The sequence below is a fragment of the Suricata suricatta genome, chromosome 12, assembly GCF_006229205.1.
Source record: "Suricata suricatta isolate VVHF042 chromosome 12, meerkat_22Aug2017_6uvM2_HiC, whole genome shotgun sequence".
NCBI lineage: Eukaryota > Metazoa > Chordata > Mammalia > Carnivora > Herpestidae > Suricata > Suricata suricatta.
Window position 1 is genome coordinate 51,420,619 of NC_043711.1, and position 17,416 is coordinate 51,438,034.

The 17,416-nt window shown below is 46.6% G+C and overlaps 1 long non-coding RNA gene across 1 annotated transcript; it reads left to right on the top strand.

Moving 5' to 3' along the window:
- Window positions 1-53: 53 nt before the first annotated feature.
- Window positions 54-10,799, top strand: LOC115275151. The gene is made up of 4 exons (XR_003901410.1): window positions 54-234; window positions 4,793-5,097; window positions 6,777-6,916; window positions 10,157-10,799. It is a non-coding gene; the product is annotated as an uncharacterized LOC115275151 (long non-coding RNA).
- Window positions 10,800-17,416: the final 6,617 nt, after the last annotated feature.

Genomic DNA, 17,416 nt, shown 5'->3' on the forward strand with positions numbered 1-17,416 from the left:
CCCCGCCTCCGCCTCCGCGCTCCCAGGGCCGCCCCCTCGCCGGGAGGGGGCGCGAGTGGGCGCCGGGGCCTCGGCTCCGACGCCCTCTCACACCCGCTGCCGCGCGCCCCAGCCTCGGGCTCCGCGCGGCGTGACCGCTCCTCGGGTTTGGAGAGAAAGGTGACGGAAGGGTCAGAACCCTGGCGAGAACGCCCCGCCGCCCACACTCACCTGAGGGCGCGCGGACGGAAATAGGTAAGTCCAGATAAAGCAGCAGAGCTAGGAAGTCAGAGATGAGATGATGTTCAGCAAAGTCAACGACAGACTGAATGATAGACGTATAGTGACACCCCCACCTCTCCTTAACCCTGCTGGAGACGCTAGCATAGAAACAGATGGACAGAGCCAGGCAGATGGAGAAACTCTAAGATTGACAGGGACGCTACCCTAGCGGTTTCATCGCGAACTAGAGAGACACCCCCACCCCTCCGACCAAGGTCTAGAACGCCACACCCCTCGTCTATTTCTCCCTACCCCCTCCAGATGAGCTCAAGTTTCAAAATTAAGATGTGTTTCCATTAGTATCCTGTGTTAGATGTTGGACTGAACCTCGAGTTGCGACCAAGGCAGACTGCCAGGGCGGGGTGGAGGGTGATTTTTCTGCAGGGCCCCCAGAGGCTCTGCCCAGTGACCCTGGGAGCTTGAGAATTCCCACTGGCTGCCTTCAGTTCCAAAGCTGGGGACGAGAGTTAAAGTTTTCTTTCCTCAGTACTGGGAAAACTCCATTTGAACCTCTAAGCAGGTATGGCCTCAGATCTTATCTCTACACTTCAGAAGAGACACTCAGGTTCAGAGGGAGAGAAGGAAAGAACTATGTGTTGGGGGGGGGCGCGGATAGGATGTGGGTGGGGGCATGGTGGGGGTTTTAGCTTCCTCGGAGTAGAAGGCAATTCCACGCAGTAGTTGCAGGGTCAAGTAAAGCTAGTTTGAGACCAAGCTTCGCAAGCTGTGTGTGGTATGTGAATAATGCCTCTTTCTGGCCTCAAGGTCCACATGTGCCCAATGAGAGTTAATAAAAGCAGCTGTCATGGTGCCACTTACTCGTCTAAGCGCTGTAGGTGCCTACACCCTGAACAAGTAGGCACCATTATTCCTATTTCACAGAAGAGAAAACTGAGGTACTGAGAGGTTAAGTAACAGGCTCAAGGTCACACAGCTAGTGTGGAATCCACCCCATGCAACCTGGTTACCAGGTCCAAGGTCATAGTTACCGGCTGTAATCTTCACCTCCCTGGGGCTGCTGCTAAGTCCTATGGGGTCATTTACAGAAAGGACTTAGCATGCGCTCCATACATGGTAGCTCATGGACCACGGAGCCTGTCTGTAAGGTAGGGATTAAAGCATTGATGGTGATGCTCAGAGACAGGAAGGAGACTTTGGGTTCGAGAGAGCTGACAAGCCATGTTGCCATCTTGGGTACCAGTTCTGACCTTCATGAATCAGAGGCAAGGGATTCCCCATTTCTTCCTCTGACCAGACTTCTGTTCATTAGCATACCCTTCAACCAGGACTCACAGTAAGCCCCTCCCAGTCCCTGGTGATTCTCCAGGGCTGACCTATTTTTACACTTTACCAGACTAATGCCCCTTTTGGAATTGAGTTAGCACTTGGGGTAGTGACTGTTTTAAACTCTAAGGGAAATGCAATCTACCCCCGAAAGTTGTGGGGCTGACAGAAGTAAGAGGTTGGGGTGAGGGGAGCTTAGAAACGTCTGGGTCCATTTCCATCCTCCTTCCTTTCTGCAATTCAGCAAGAGCCTGATTATTTGGAATTCCTCTCCAAAGTCTCACTTGCTGGGCTGGTGTTAGGCCTACGGAGCCCACAGTGATCACCACTTTTAGAAACATCAGCATTTTAGAAAGAGTACGTCAGACATTATTTGAAGCCCCTGGTGAGCAGGGTGTGTGTTTTTTCTTTTGATGTGGGATTTGGAACTGATAGGCCGTAACTCAGGCCACATCCTGGGTGTGTTAGATGGAGGTGGGTAACCAACTTACTAATAACATACAGGCAACGGAAGGGAAAGAATAGTAAGCCCTTTGTCATATTTACCAATGCCAGGCTCTAAGATCATTAGACATAATCTAATATACCTACTCCTCACAACAATTTTGTGAGGAAGATACTGTTGACTTCCTATTTTGCAGATGAGAAAACTGAGGCACAAATTGGGGAAGAGACTCGTTCAGCGTATACAGCTTGTAAGTCGTTCCAAGATCAGACAGTTAGGAAGAAGCTGAACCAAGTCTGGAACCTAGATAGGTCTGGCTCCATGAGCCTGTTCCTACATCTGTGCTTTGTGGAAGAAAGCTAGAAAAGGGGCACTCATTGAGCCCCTGAGTAGAGATTAGAGGTACGGGTTAAGAAGGGGTAGATGAAAAATATCTGTTCTACCACTTGTTAGTCCGTGCGTACCTTGCTTCTCTGAGCCTCAGTGACCTCATCTGTTAGGTGAGAATAATGATACCTGGGTCATATCCAGGATTTTAGTGATGGTTCTTTCAGTGGCCGGTAACACCAGGTTCCACCCAAAGAGTTCTGAACTGAAAATTTTAAGAGGCATTGTGCAGTCAGACATAGTCTATGCCAGAAGCTCAAAGGAAGTTGGCATGAATCTGTTTCTTGACTGTTTTCTTTTGTGTCTGTTTTATTAGCAAGCTGAGTCTTTACACAGGGAAGCAGAAATGGCACCTCAAGGCAAAGAGATCACTACCTTAAAACTTTCAGCAAAAATCCCAGGGTTGAACCTCATTGGCCTGGATTGGGTCACATGTCCAGCCCTGACCTATCACAACTGCTCTGATTGGCTAAGCCTGAGTTATACATCTACAGCTAGAGTCAGGGAGTATGGTCAGCCACTCCTAAGTGACAAGGACTAGGATTGTGTGGGGGATGGTTCCTTAAAATCAGGGTGCTCTTAGCAGAATAATGGGGCATTGGTGCTGGGAAGGCACAGGACCCAGTCATAGAACCCATGTCCCTTGAACTGAAGCAAATCCCAGTCAGAGTCACAGCAGAGAAATGTTAGATCTCTCACTAACCAAAGGAGTTTTCTTTGCATTTGCATAGGGGACTGTAGAAATCACAAAGCCTTTAAGACTCAGAGGAAATAAACGCCACTTATGTTGGGCTCCCAGACAGTGCAACAAGCTATGGACTGGGAGGCCTGGGAAGAGTGCCCGGTCCAGCTCCCCACACCCACCACATTATGAACTCAGCTGTTTCCTCTAGGGACTCTGCACTCTGGGTGCTGAGAGCTCCAAGTGCTCATTTTTCAGAGAGCTGCCTAAAGAAGGCAAGATGGCCCTTCTCCTGTTATACTTCCTGCTCAGTTTGTGAGAACTGATGTTAGTTCATCAGGGCCAAAGAGGGCCAAGTAGCAAGCATGTTATTTAGAGTTATCGAGGTTGACCCTTTCAACTTGGCCCTAATGCAGTTGGAGAGTTTCTGGCCTTGGGCAGTTAGTGTGGCTTCTCCACTCTAAATGTCATTAGCCTGGCAAGCCACAAGCTTATCTAGTTAGAGGAAAGTGAGCAAGAATGGCAGATGTCAAGCTGGAATAAGACCTACCGCTTCCTTCCCCACTTAAGTAAAGCACATGGGTTAGGAGTCCACACTGCTGGTGGAGTGTGACTGATACAGGCTTCCTGGTGGGCACTCTGGAACCAAATGTTGAGGACTTAAAAAAATGTTTGGTCAAGGGGCACCTGGGTGGCTCAGTTGCTTGAGGATCTGACTCTTGATTTAAGCTCAGGTAGTGAAATCATGATTCATGAATTCGAGCCCCATGTCAGGCTCTGTGCTGATGGTGCAGAGCTTGGGTGGGATTGTGTACCTTCTCTCTCAAAACTAAATAAACATTTAAAAAAGTTCAGTCTATGAGTGAAGTAAGTCAGTCACAGAAGGACAGATACCATATATTTTCACTCATATGTGGGTCTTGAGAAACTTAAAAGAACACACAGAGGGTGGACGGGGGCAGGTGGGGAAGAGGGAAAATGGGTGATGGGCACTGATGGGGGGCATTTGTTGGGATGAGCACTGGGTGTTGTATGTAAGCCAATTTAACAATAAATTATATTAAAAATAAATAAATAAGAAATAAAAGAAAAATTTTAAAGTTCAATCTATTTTTCTATACCCTGTTTTTTTCCTGAGAACATAATCAGTTGGATATTACCAAGATATACATAAAGATGTTCATTGCAGTGTTGCATATAATAGGAAAAGATTGAAAATAATCCAAGTGTCTAACTATAGGGAACTGGTTAAATAAATTATGGTATACCGGTACACCAAAAGAATGGACTATTCTACAACTGTTAAGGTAATATTAGAGACTGGAATTATGTGAAAATGAGTTATGATATGAATGTAACGTTAAAAGGGCAAGTTACAAAGGACTAGGTATGCGTAAACTCCTTTTGTGAAAAAATATGCCTATCTGTGTATAAAAAAAACCTAAAGTGTTGCATTAGGCATAGTGAGGAGAGGGAAATTTATAGGTGCTTTTGGTGTTTACTTATCTGTATTACCTAATATTTCTTTAGTAAATTTGTATCACTTTGGTAATTAGGGAAAATGCCCAAATAACTGTTATTATAAAAGGATTTGTGTTTGGTTTCCTTTTAGAAAAGCACTTTCATTTATTAAAAGATCATAAACCAGAAGTAAGATTAGATTGACCTATCTCCCTTTCTCTCTGTCTCTGTCTCTCTGTCTGTCTGTCTCTCTCTCTCTCTCTTTCGGCTAGGATGTGTGGAGACGAATCGGGAGCTTAAGCCTGGCCCCGTCCCCAAAGCTGCAGACCAGGGCAGTGCAAAGACCGAAAACTCTATGCATGGAAAATGTCTGTGAGCTCCAATGAATGTTCATATATGCTCCAGGAGAACATGGATGGCCTAGAAATGGGTTCGGCATAAACTCATTTTGCCCCTCGAGCCCTATATGACTGCTTCTCCATTTCTCAGCCTCTGCCTCTCCATCCCTGGGGCTGGGCTCACCTCCATGTGTTTCTCTTCACCCTGGGATCTTGATCCTTCGGGTCGTGGCTTTCTGGTGAGCTCTCTGATGCCTCCTAACAGATTTTCATGTTGTTTTTAACAGTTCTGGCCAGGATTTCTAGTTGTTTATTGAGAGGATTGCTCTCTACGAGCTAGTTTGTCTTGAGCAGAAGCAGAAGTTGGGTCATATGTTATTTAGGTGAAAATGGCTAGTTATGAAATGTATGCACAGTGGGATTCTATTCATATGCAGAACATGGATATGTGTTTAAGCAGAAGAGACAGTGAAAGACGGAAAGCTACATACAGCATCTATCTCCAGCTGGGTTTTCATTTTTTAATGTTTAGCTGGTATTTTTCACATTTTATACAGTGGACTCTGCCAGTGTCTAATGTGGGAGTGACTTTTGAGGTCATTTATACCTGTTTTTAAAATATGGAAACTAAGGTCAAGAACATTTACATGCATTTCAATTGAACAATTATTGGAGGCTTGCTGTGAGCAGTGAACCATGTTAGGGGCCCCTGGGGCATCCAAAGAAACATAACGCCTAGTCACTTATTACTCCATCTCAAGTGTCTCCACATGTACTTGACTTTGGGCTATGAGGGTGAAGATGATGAGAATCTGCCCTCAAGAGAATCTAGCGGTGCAGAAAGGTGGCCAAAGAAACCATCCCAGATGTGATGTGGTAAACACTAAAGAAATGATGTGACGGAGACTGTGCTTCACCTCTTAATAACCATTCTTTCAATATCAAACTAAAAGACCAGATTTCCCAGCCTCCCTTGAAGCAAGGTGTGGTCCTGTGACTAAATTTTATCTAATGATATGTCAGAGGAAATGTTACAGGGATCACTGGGAAGTCTTTTTTAAAAGGAACAAGCAAATGCTCCTTTCCTTTTTTCTGGTTCTTGGAATACAGATGCAATGACTGGAGCTTCACCAGCCATTCTGACCTGTATTGTCACCTTGGGGAGGGAGCCCCAAACTCAGATGATGGAGCAGATAAAGTAACCTCAGTCAGCACCACCATGGAGCTGCTATGTTAGCCCTGCGCTATCTATCTCTATATTTCTTTCCCATGAAAAAGAAACTTATTTTTCTTATCACCCCATTATTTTGGATCTTCTCTTTCATACAGAGAAACTAATCCTAACTCACACAAATCCTAAAAGTAAAGTGCTATGGGAACAAAGGAGTAAAGGGAGGGAGGAATGCATATTTCTACTTTTGAGCATCAAGGCAGTCAGAGGATGTGTAACAGGCGTGAAGGGTTCACTGTAGGATGGGCAAGGATTAAGAAGGAAGAGGGTTTCAGACAGACCCGCATGAGCATGAGTACCCGGTTGGAAATGGGTAATGGAAACAGGCTGGAGATGGGCACGTATGTGTTGGAATCAAGCAGCCTGGCCTCAAATCCTATCACAATCCTTAGCAAGTCACTTCATTGCTCTATGCCTCAGTTTCCCCGTCTATAAGATGAGGACAATAGTAGTATTAACCTCATTGGGTTGTAGTGAGGATAACATGAGTTAGTACATGAAAAACGCTAAGAGCAATGCTCAGTAAATGTTACCTGTAAAATGAGGTAATCATAGTCTAACCTCATAGGGTGGCCAATGTGTATCACATGGCGGAGGGCTTTGTGCTCTCTTCCTCTTCCCTTCCCTCAAGGAGCTTACAATCAACATTTAACAAATCTTCACCAAGCCCCTACTCTGTGCCAGCAGGTTGCTGATTCCAGGACAAATCAGACCTTGTTCCTGACCTCCAACTGCTTAGTCTCAAGAAGAGGGAAGGAAAATAAAGAGACCAACATAATACAGTGTGAAGAGCGCAGCAGTGGTCCAACTTCAGTTCATGAACTCAGGTGAGCAAGAAAGGTAACTTTAGTTTTTATGAGTTGAGCTCAGTCTCGGCTCTGATCTCCCATTTCGGGTAGAAGTCCTTAATCTCAGGTAAGTTGGGTGGTTCCTATTTCTCTGGGGGTAGTAGGTCAGTTTGAGGACCTGCTGCGGAGACCCCCAGGGTGCGTCATCACTTATCCACTCTGGCATCTGTTAGGACATCTTTGTTTCTATCCAAGGAGGGGTCACCACCTGAACACGGAGCTGCTAAGTTATCTCTTATTCCTGCGTCTCATTTACTCTCTCAGCTGCTCCTGGGGTCCTTCCATGAGCATACGACCCATTGCTCAGCTCCTACCACCCCTGGCGTGCAGAGAACTCTTCTAGACATTTGAGATTCCTCTGCCAGCCAAACACAGCCACTTGTCTGTGAGCACAGGCTGTTTTATATTCAATTTCTTTGAAGTTTTCTGGAGATTCTAGGGTGTTACTGCAAGCCCAGGGCACATGCAGAGAAGGGGCAGGTTCCAGTGTCCCTGTCCTCAGGACCTTGTACCATCCATCTCCCCCTTTGCTGCTCCTCCAGCTCTCTCTCCTACCCTTGTCTGTGTCCAACTTTTAAGAGAAAAAGTAAGTGATTCAGCCAGCAAAATCCAATTTATTCAGAAAGAGCAGAGGAATTGCAATTCAGGACAACAAACTATAACAGACCATAAGCAAATCTCCAGAACAAAGGAGGAGAGTGTTCTTTATGGAGGAAAAAATGGAGTTGAGTGGGGTGGTTTTGAACCAAAGTTCTTTGGAAGAAAATGAGAGTTTGAAGCAGGAGAGGCTTCTCCTGGGCTGCAGGCAAGGACAGCTTGCCTTTGTCCGCCCAGAGGAAAGCTTTCTTCTTCCTGCTGGACCACGTAAGCTTTGACCATGGCTTCCCTATTTCAATTCTGAGTTAGGTTTCCTTAACACATTTTTACATCTGGAAACTCTTATCTAGTTTCAGGGAGGGGGAGCCTTCCTCCTAAATACCCTGCATTTTCCTATATTCATCATGTCATCAGTATACAACAACCTTTTCCTGTTGGCTCTCAAGATCCGAGATCCAAGACTTTAGAAACTCAAAAGCTAAGAAAAGATTTTTTGTTTTGTTTTGTTTTGTTTTTGTTTTGGCAGGGCCAAAAGAGGAGAGTAGCCTTGAGATAATACCTTAAGATTTCCAGGTAGAAGAAATTAGCAAGAATGAAAAACAACCCAAGGAGCTTTTGCCACATCGGCCAACAGAATAGCTGAAATTAAGACAAGTGACAACATCAAGTGTTGGCCAGGATGTGGAGCTCCCGGAACTCTCATTCATGCCTGGTGGGACAGGTACTTTGGAAAACTGCTTGGCAACCTTAATAAACAAAGATCTGCCATATGATCCAGAAATGCCACTCATAGGTAGAAATGGAAACATGTCCACAAAAACCATATGTAAATCTTAGTAGCTTTGTTCATGATAGTCCAAACTGGAGATGACCCATCTATCCAAACAAGAGCTTGAATAAACAGTGTGGTAAATTCATAGTATGCGATACCTCATGGCAATCAAATGGATGAATGATTGCTGCCCGTGACAACACAGAAGAAAAAAATGATTATGTTGAATAAGAGAAACCAAATGCAAAAAAAAGAGGTGAATATTATATAATTCTACTTATATGAAATTCAGTAACTGGCAGAACTTACCTATGGTTTTAGAAGTGGTTACCTCTGGGTGGGGGGGGCAGGAGGTGGGGAATAGGACTGTTAGTGACCTAGGAGGGGCACTGGAAGCAAGTGCTAGAACAATTCTACACTTTGTTCTTTGGGATGGTGACACAGGTGTATATATAGATAAAAATTTAAAGTTTTTTAAATGTTTATTTCTTTTTGAGAGAGACAGAGAGAGAAAGAGAGAGAGACAGATCATGATCAGGGGAGGGGCAGAGAGAGAGAGGGAGACACAGAATCCAAAGCAGGCTCCAGGCTCAGAGCTGTCAGCACAGAGCCTGATGCTGGGCTTGAACCCATGAACTATGAGATCATGACCTAGGCTGGAGTTGGCACTCAACCAACTGAGCTACTCAGGTGCCCCATTTGTAAAAAAGATTTTTTTTTAATGTTTATTTAGTTTTTAGAGAGAGAGAGAGAGACAAAGAGAGAGCAAGATTATAGGTAAAAATTTTAATATTTGTGCGTTTTACTATACATAAACTGTACCTGTTTTTAAAATCTCATTTTAATTAAAAAACACAGGCTAATATTTCGAAAGTAATATGCTACCATTGGTGCAATGAGGACGTGAGCACATAGCACTCTATTGGAGCCCAGAAAGGGTATTCGCCACACTGTGTGCAAGGTGGGTGTGGGGATGGAGAAGTCCCCAAGGAAGGCCTCCTGGGACAAGTGGTGGTTCACTGAACTTCAGAAGATTTGAACCGAAGGTGAAGCAGATGTCAGTAAGGGCATCCCAGGCACAAGGAGCAGCACGCCAAGGCACTGTGAGTTCAGGAGAATTTGGCGGGGCGGGGATGTGGGGAGATGAGAACGGCAGATGGATGCAGCTGACAGATTGGACTGGCCTTATAAACCGAAGAGGAGCTCAAAGGAGGAGGTCCTGAAACATTGCGGTCAGATTTGGACTTTAGAAAAGCTCTCCTAAGGGGCGCCTGGGTGGCTCAGTTGGTTGAGAGTCCGGCTTCGGCTCAGGTCATGATCTCGCGGTTCCTGGATTCGAGCCCCACATAGGCCTCTGTGCTGACAGCTCAGAACCCGGAGCTTGTCTTCAGATTCTGTGTCTCCCTCTCTCTCTCTGACCCTCCCCTGTTCATGCTTGCTTACTCTCTCTCTTTCTCTCTCAAAAATAAATAAAACATTAAAAAAAAACCAAACAAAAGAAAAGCTGTCTTAGGAGGAAGGGAGGACAATGGTATAGAGGAGGTTCCAATAAGCCGAGAGCTGGGGGGATGTGGTCTGAGCTCTGGCAGGGAAAAAAGAGATGAGAGGTGAGAGAAGAGCTTTGAGGGGTTGAGAAGGAAGGCTTTGGCCACTGGCAATATGGGGGGGAAGGGGAAATTGTTCTGGAGACTGTCAGGATCTTGCCTTTCATGTCAGGGTGGAGCCATGTGCTGAAAAAAAGATCAGAGGAGGTAACATCTTGAAGCGTTGTAGTGGTGGCCCGATGTTGCTTCACCTGTCCAGCTCCTTTTCCCCCTTTCTCTTGTGACGGAATCCTCCTTTTCCTACAGAGAGTGAGTTCCTTCCTACACTCCGGCCATGCACCATACACTTCTCAACTGAAGGACATGTGACCCGGGCCAATCAGCATGTCCCAGCTCTCCAGTGAAATGCAGTGATTGGTTCAGGGATTGGCATGTGACCCAGACTGATCCAACGAGAGTTAGCCCTGGAAATTTGGCTGGAATTCTTGCCAACAATCCTGTCTTTTCTTCTGGGGTTGCTGAGCTGGTGAAATGGAAGTGCTGTTGGTGCTGACAGACCTCCTTGCCACCAAGGGGGGGAAAGGCTGCCTGAGAATAAATCCAGCACTTGAGTAAACAGAGACAAAAGAAAGAGAGCCCTTTTCCTGATTATATTGCTTGGGCTCCTAGATCCAGCCATGCCTGAAGACTAACCTCTACTTTTCACTTTGGTGAAACAATGGCTTCTCTTCTTGGGATAATTCTACTTGGGTTGGGCTTTTTGTCACTTTTAGCTGAAAGATTTCACATGACTATAGGCTCCCCTGAAAAGCTTAATATAGGTATAGAGCTTTTGTTAGGGATGACATAAACATTCTAGAAATGGATAGTGGTGATGGTTGCACACATTGTATATGTACTTAATGCCATTAAGTTGTATACTTTAAAGTGATTAAAATGGTAACTTTTAGGTAGTGCGTATTTCACCACCATAAAAAAAGTTAATAATGTTTTAAAGAATGTATTAGAGAGACAAGCAACCTACTCCCACACAACAGGTAGAGTGCCCTTTTGATAGACATTAGATCATTCTTTTTTTTATTTTTATTTTTTTCCCATAATATTTTATTGTCAAATTGTTTTCCATACAACACCCAGTGCTCTTCCCCTTAAGTGCCCTCCACCATCACCACCACCTCTTTTCCCGACATTAGATCATTCTTATTGAAAATCATCCAAAGGCTTACTACCTCACTTAAAATTCAGTGCGCGCATCTCTCTGAGGTCTGCAGGTCTCCCCACTCATCTACCCGTGCAGCCCTCTGTCCTCATCTGCTGCCCTCCTCTCTGGGCTCACCCTCCTCCCGCCACTCTAGTCCCTGATGCAGGCAAACACAGCAATCTCTTGTCTTGGGGCCCCTGCACTTGACAGCCCTCTGCCTGGGACCCTCATTCTCTCCCTCAACCCCCGCAATCTTTCCATGGTCCCCTCACCATCATTCAGTCAGTACTCAGTTCCCATCCCTTCCTTGGATGAAGTAGCACTCCCCGCCTATCACTTCATCCTTCATGGTCCTTTGGTTTTCCTGAGTGGTCTTTTTCTTTGTTGGTTTGTTTATTGTCTCTCAGTTTACATTTGAATGTGAGGAGCTGAAGGGCAGGAACTCTATCTTGTTCCTCACTGTGTCCCCAGCACTTAGACCAGTATATGGTCCATAGTATGTGCCTGATAAATGGCACCGAATGAACTATTTGCACAGGTAAGTTCCTTACAGGCAATTCTGGAATGGAGCCCAGAGAGGGGAAGGGACTTATCAAAAAGGCATCCTACAAATCAGTGTCAAAGACGTAGACCCAGGACTCCTGATTTCACATTAAGTTAATTTTCTATAATTCCCCACCAAAAGAGTTGTGAGGCTTCAGTGACTTTCCCCTCTGATGCAAATATCCCAGAACAGAAATAACCGTGAATGAGAAGCCAGAGGACTTGGGAGCTAGATCTAGCTCTGCCATCCACACCCCCTCTAGACTGTGTCTCCTAGAGGACAGGGGCATTGCCAGCATCTAATGCTTTCATAGTACGTGGGTGCTTAGATAAGGTTTGCTGAACGACTACAAGATTGTTTGCATGAAGAAAATGGATGTCAACAAGGGATAATGGTTAAGATCTTGTAGTCTGAGCTAGATAGACTTGAATTCAAATATTGGCTATGCCACTTTCTAGTTGTTGGACATCTGATCTCACATGAAGAATGTGCTCTGCATCATGTGTGATAGTCTCCAAGATGGGTCCCAATAACACTCACCTCCTGCTCTTTATGTTTGTGCGTAGCCCATAGTAAATTAGGGTTGGCCTGCATTGACCCATAGAATCTGTAGGAGTGACAGTGTGAGACTTCTGAATCTAGATCATAAAAGGTATTGGTAGCTTCCTCCTTGGACTTTTGGATGGTTCACTGGGTAAGCCAGCTACCATGTTGTAAGGACACTCAAGGAATTCTGTGGGAAGTCCCATTTGGAGACAAACCAAGGCCTCCACCTACCCACCCCAACAGCCAGCACCAATTTGGGGGCATGAGAGTGAGCCACTAGGAACTGGGTCCTTTAGCCCAGTCAAGGCTTCAGATGATTAAAGCCTCAGCCCCATGAGAAACCTTGGGATAGAATTGCCCATCCAAGATACTCCCGAATTCTTTGTCCACTAAAACCACGAGAGAGAACACGTGATTATTGATGTTTTGAGTCACTAAGTGTCAGGGTGATTTATTATACAGCAATAGGTAACCAATACGTCATATTCATCTTTATCACTGACATTTATTGAGAGCTTACCATGTGGTTTCTAATTTAACTCCCCAAAAATGCTGAGACAGGTACTCTTATCCTTGTTTTGCAGACAAGAAAACTGAGGTGTAGGGTAGTGAAGGGTCTCCCTGCAGAGCCCCTGCACTTAAGAACCGTATGGTCAGGCCTGAGAGTCAGAAACTCAAATATGTAGGCCCCAAGGGCAACAGGGCTCTAGGATCCCAGGAGGCAGAGAGGAATTTTGGATTCTGGTTCCTGGTAGTTGCTCATAGTTTGAAAGAACATTCAAGAGCAGCAGACACATCCTCTGCCCTTGAGCACCAGACTGGAGGTCATATGCTTATGAACAGCATATGGTATTCCCTTCCCAAGAAACACACACATGCTTATACAGGATTGCTGAAAAATAATGACCCTTCATAAAGGCCTGGCACGTTGCATATATAAAGCCTTAAGCCTACAGAATTCCATGAACTCTCACCTGGCAAATAAGAAGCACAGATTTATGCACTCCAATATTTGTGTCTCCCCTCTCTTGACCAAATTTGTATATTGAAGTCCTAACCTCTTGGAGGTGGGGCCTTCTGGAGGTAATTTGGGTTAGATGAGGTCCTGGCAGTGGGGGCTCATGATGGGGTTAGTAACCTTATAAGAAGAGACACCAAGGAGAACTTTGTCTCTCCCCCTCTTCTCTCTCTCCTCCTCTCCCTCCCTTCTCCTTCTCCTCCTCATCTCCTCTTCTTCCTCTGCCTCCTCCTTTTCTCTTTCTTTCTATGCACAAACCAAGAGAAAAGGCAACCTGAGGACAGCAAGAAGGTGGCTTATCTATATGTCAGGAAGAGAGCGCCCACCAGAACCCCACCACACTGGTGCCCTGATCTCAGCCTTCCAGCCTCCAGAATGGTGAGAAAATAAATTTATGTTGTTTAAGCCACCCCATTCAGGGTATTTCATGGTAGCCTGAAGAGACTAAGACACATGGCAATGTACATTTTACAGATGGGGACACTGAGGCCCAGAGAAGGTTATATGAGTCTCGAAGAGTCACATAGGTTTTCAGTGGCAGAGCCCGGGTCAAGACCTGACAATTGGGTGTCTTTACAAGTGCAAAGGGCTGATGGGAGGCCAGTGGGGGACCCTCTAGGGAGGATCCAGAAAGAGGTGAGCAAGGAGCAGGGTTCTGAAATGGGGAGGTGGCCTGGTGGATAAGATAGGGCATGGAGGGCCTAAAGGTACGGGGTGAGCGCCTGGGAGACTCCTGTGAAGGCAAAAAGGGAGCATAGCCAGAACGGAAAGATTGAGCAACTCTGGGTGTGTGGCAGAGGCTTGGCTGAAGAATCTGAGTGTTAGATAGAAATGCAGCCAAGGCTTGTGCAGAGTGAGAGATCTTGGAGGTGGGGCCAAGGTCAACCATGGTGCCACAGCAGGAAGAAGGGCTTATTTTGCTTCTTGGGTGGTTTTAGTATATTCACAGTATTTTGCAACCATCACTACCACCTACCAGTACCCAAAAACATGACTCCACATCTCCCAATTCCCTCTTCCCCCATTCCTTGGCAACCACTAATCCGCTTTCTGTCTCTATAGATTTCTGCACTTTCATATACATGGAATCAACTCTACCACACCTTGCCTAACATTACCATCTTCTTTCACTTAGCATGATGCTTGCAAGGTTTACCTCCACTGTAGGGTACTTCTTACCTTTTCATGGCTGAATGATATTCTACCAGGTGGATATTCCATATGTTTCTGTGTCCAGTCATTAGTTGATGGACACTGGGTTGTGACTTCTTTGGGGCTGTTATGAATAATGCTGCTATGAAGATTCTTGTCGGAGTTTTTGTATGAATATGTGTGTTTTGTTCTCTTGCATACACATCTGGGAATGGAAGTGCTGGGTCATAGAGTAATGCTATGCCTAACTTTTGGGGAGCCGCCAAACTGCGTTCCAGAGCAGCTGCGCCATTTTCCACTCCCATCAGCGATGTTTGAGGGTTCCAAAATCTCCATATCCTTGCCAACACTTGTTGTCTTGGTTTTTTATACAACCATCCTAGTGGGTGCGAAATGATACCTCATTGTGATTTTGATTTGCATTTCCCTCATGACTAATGATATGAGGCATCTTTTCATATGCTTATCAGCCATTTGTATAGCTTCTGTGGAAAAACATCTATTCAGATCCCTTGTCCATGTTTTAGTTGAGTTGTTTGCTTTTTAGTAGTGATTTGTGAGAATTCTATATAGAATCTAGATCCTAGATGCATATCAGATATATATGATTTGAAAATGTTTCTTCCCATTCTCTGGTGGGGAGAGCTCCTGTGGGGCTGATAGGGACCTTAGCCCTCGTGCCAGAGCCCCGGCCACTTTCTCACCATGGAAACCGAGACGGCCTCCCAGAAGCCTTACCCAGGTGGACACATTCGCACCTCGGTAACTCCAGAGTCCCACGTGCCCAGCACTCAGTGCCTAATTCTGAAGATAATGTGTTCCCCTTCTCCGTGAACAATACCTACAACCAGCCAAGCCCAAAACCAGCGTCCCCTCAAGGCAATGTGCCACGGTAGCGGTCACCTCCTGTCCTCCCTCCTCCTCCCACAGCCCAGTCTAGGCCAGGGTTACCTGAAGGATTTCAATAGCTCCATAATCGTCTGTAGACCTCCTGGCTTGCTTCTTCTGGCACATTCTCCCTTCCATCAGCACAGGAGCAGAGAGACTTTTCTTAACTGGGAATCCGTCATGGGGCTCCCCGCGCCAACCACTTCTCAATGTCTATTGTCAAGACGGAAGAGGCACACGGAAGCAATGGCCTTTGGCTCAGACTGCTCTCTCCGCCCTCCTTCTTGAAGTGACTCAGCCAGACTGAACCTTTTCCCAATTTTCCAACTCACCTCGCCTCCATGCTGGGCAAAAATCACTCACTCTGACATAGGAAAGAGTAAAGAGACAGCAGTGGAGAATTCCAAAATACGTCATGGGTTGGGCAGCAGCAGGTCAGGGAGGAGTGGCGGTGGGGGAGGAAGGGGAAGATGGGGGAGGGGAGAGAACCTCATTTACGCATGTGCAATGATACGGTTGCACTCGGGCACCTCCCCTGCCTGATGCTCCTGGGACTCACCTGAATCTCTGGCGTGTGTGTGAGAGCCTGAGTCAGCCCTAGGTGTTGGGAGGCAGATTCCACTGGCCCACCCAGACCCTCCCAGATTCCTCACCCCCAACCACTGAGAAAGATTCCGAGGCCCCCTCCTCATCCCTTTGCCCCTATGAAACCCCCTTCTCACCTCAGCACTGGAGATAATGACGTCCTCTGAGCTATTGTGGAGCTCAGTGCGCCCGGATGCCTGGAAAGCACCTCTAGACTCTTGGGTTAACTTTTATAACAGATGCGGAAACTGAGGCCCAAAGAGACAGATTGTTAGCTTTCAACCTTCACTGTGGCTTACGATCATCAGGAGACCTTGTGGGAAATAAGGATCCTGGATCTTACTGGTAGGGGCTCCGTCATCCATGTTTTTTTTAACAAGTGACTGCCAAGAAGCAGGGGAGCAGCTGACCACTCTGAGGATACACAGAAAGCTGTGGGAGAGCGAGGGAGCCCCATCTTCTGGTGAGGTCTGGTTCTACTCCCAGATTTCTGAGGTGTGCCTCCTGCGAGAGGTCCCTGAGGTCCAGGCTGTGTGTGGCTGGCCGCCTTACTTTCCCAGACTGGAGCCCAGGAGCTAGTTTGCCTGCGGCCCTGCTGGCAACACTTCTCGCCGCTGGTCTTGGCTGTTGAGGATGTTTTGGCGAGAGAAGTCTCTTGGGGTACAGTTCCGAATAAGCTGGGAAAGGGAAGTCTGGGGAGGGAGGGAAACAGGAAGCTCCATCCTATAGCAAATAGAACTGGGGCCAGCTTAGAACAGAGACAATTTGTCTTGGGGCCGGGTGGGGACTGTGGTGAGGAGAGGGTTGGCTGGGGTGGGGGCTTCAACTGTCACCTCCTTGTCCAGCTCAGGCTTCTGGCGCGTCCCCAGCCCCCGGCTTGACCTTCCCATCCAAATGTGTTCCTAACCGGACCTGACCCTCATCCACACTCAAGTACAGTTGCCTAACAATACCAATCTAAAACATGATCACACTACTTCTTTCCTTTCTCTCTCTTTCCTTCCTCCCTCCCTCCCCCACACCTCCATGGTCTGGCTTTCTAATTTTGCCCACGGTCTTGAGCTTTTCGTCTGAATTGCTTTCCCCACCGAATTGCTTTTCTTCATTTATTCTTTGTGTTTTCCAACCTCACTCGGCAAAGCCACAACTCTGGTCGTGTCCACTCCCAGCCAGCGCTGTGTCCACCCCCGCACAGCCACAGCTGAACCACCACTCTGACTGTGCTCACCTCAAAATTCCTGACCTTGAACGTCAAGAGAGCCCTTGGTACTGCCTGGCAATTAGAGTGTACCTATCTACCCACTGGCTCTCCAGCTCTGTTAGACTACTGTTTCACTCCTCCGCTCCCCTAAACCCTTAGTGCCTCCCCCTGACCCCCACCGCCCACACTCTCCACTTCCTATTCACTGACAAAATCGCAGCAGTCGGAATGTTCACACACCGTGCACTGACCACCACCCCACACCAGCATCTCCACCCATGTACTCAGGCTTCCTACTTGCTGCCACAGGGAAACTGCCCAAGAGCTCGTGTCCCTGTTTTGTGCACTGGATCCCACCTCCCTTCATCTGGCCTCTTTTCCCACAGCATCATTTTTAACCTTTTCTAGATCGTTCTCATCAGCATATACAC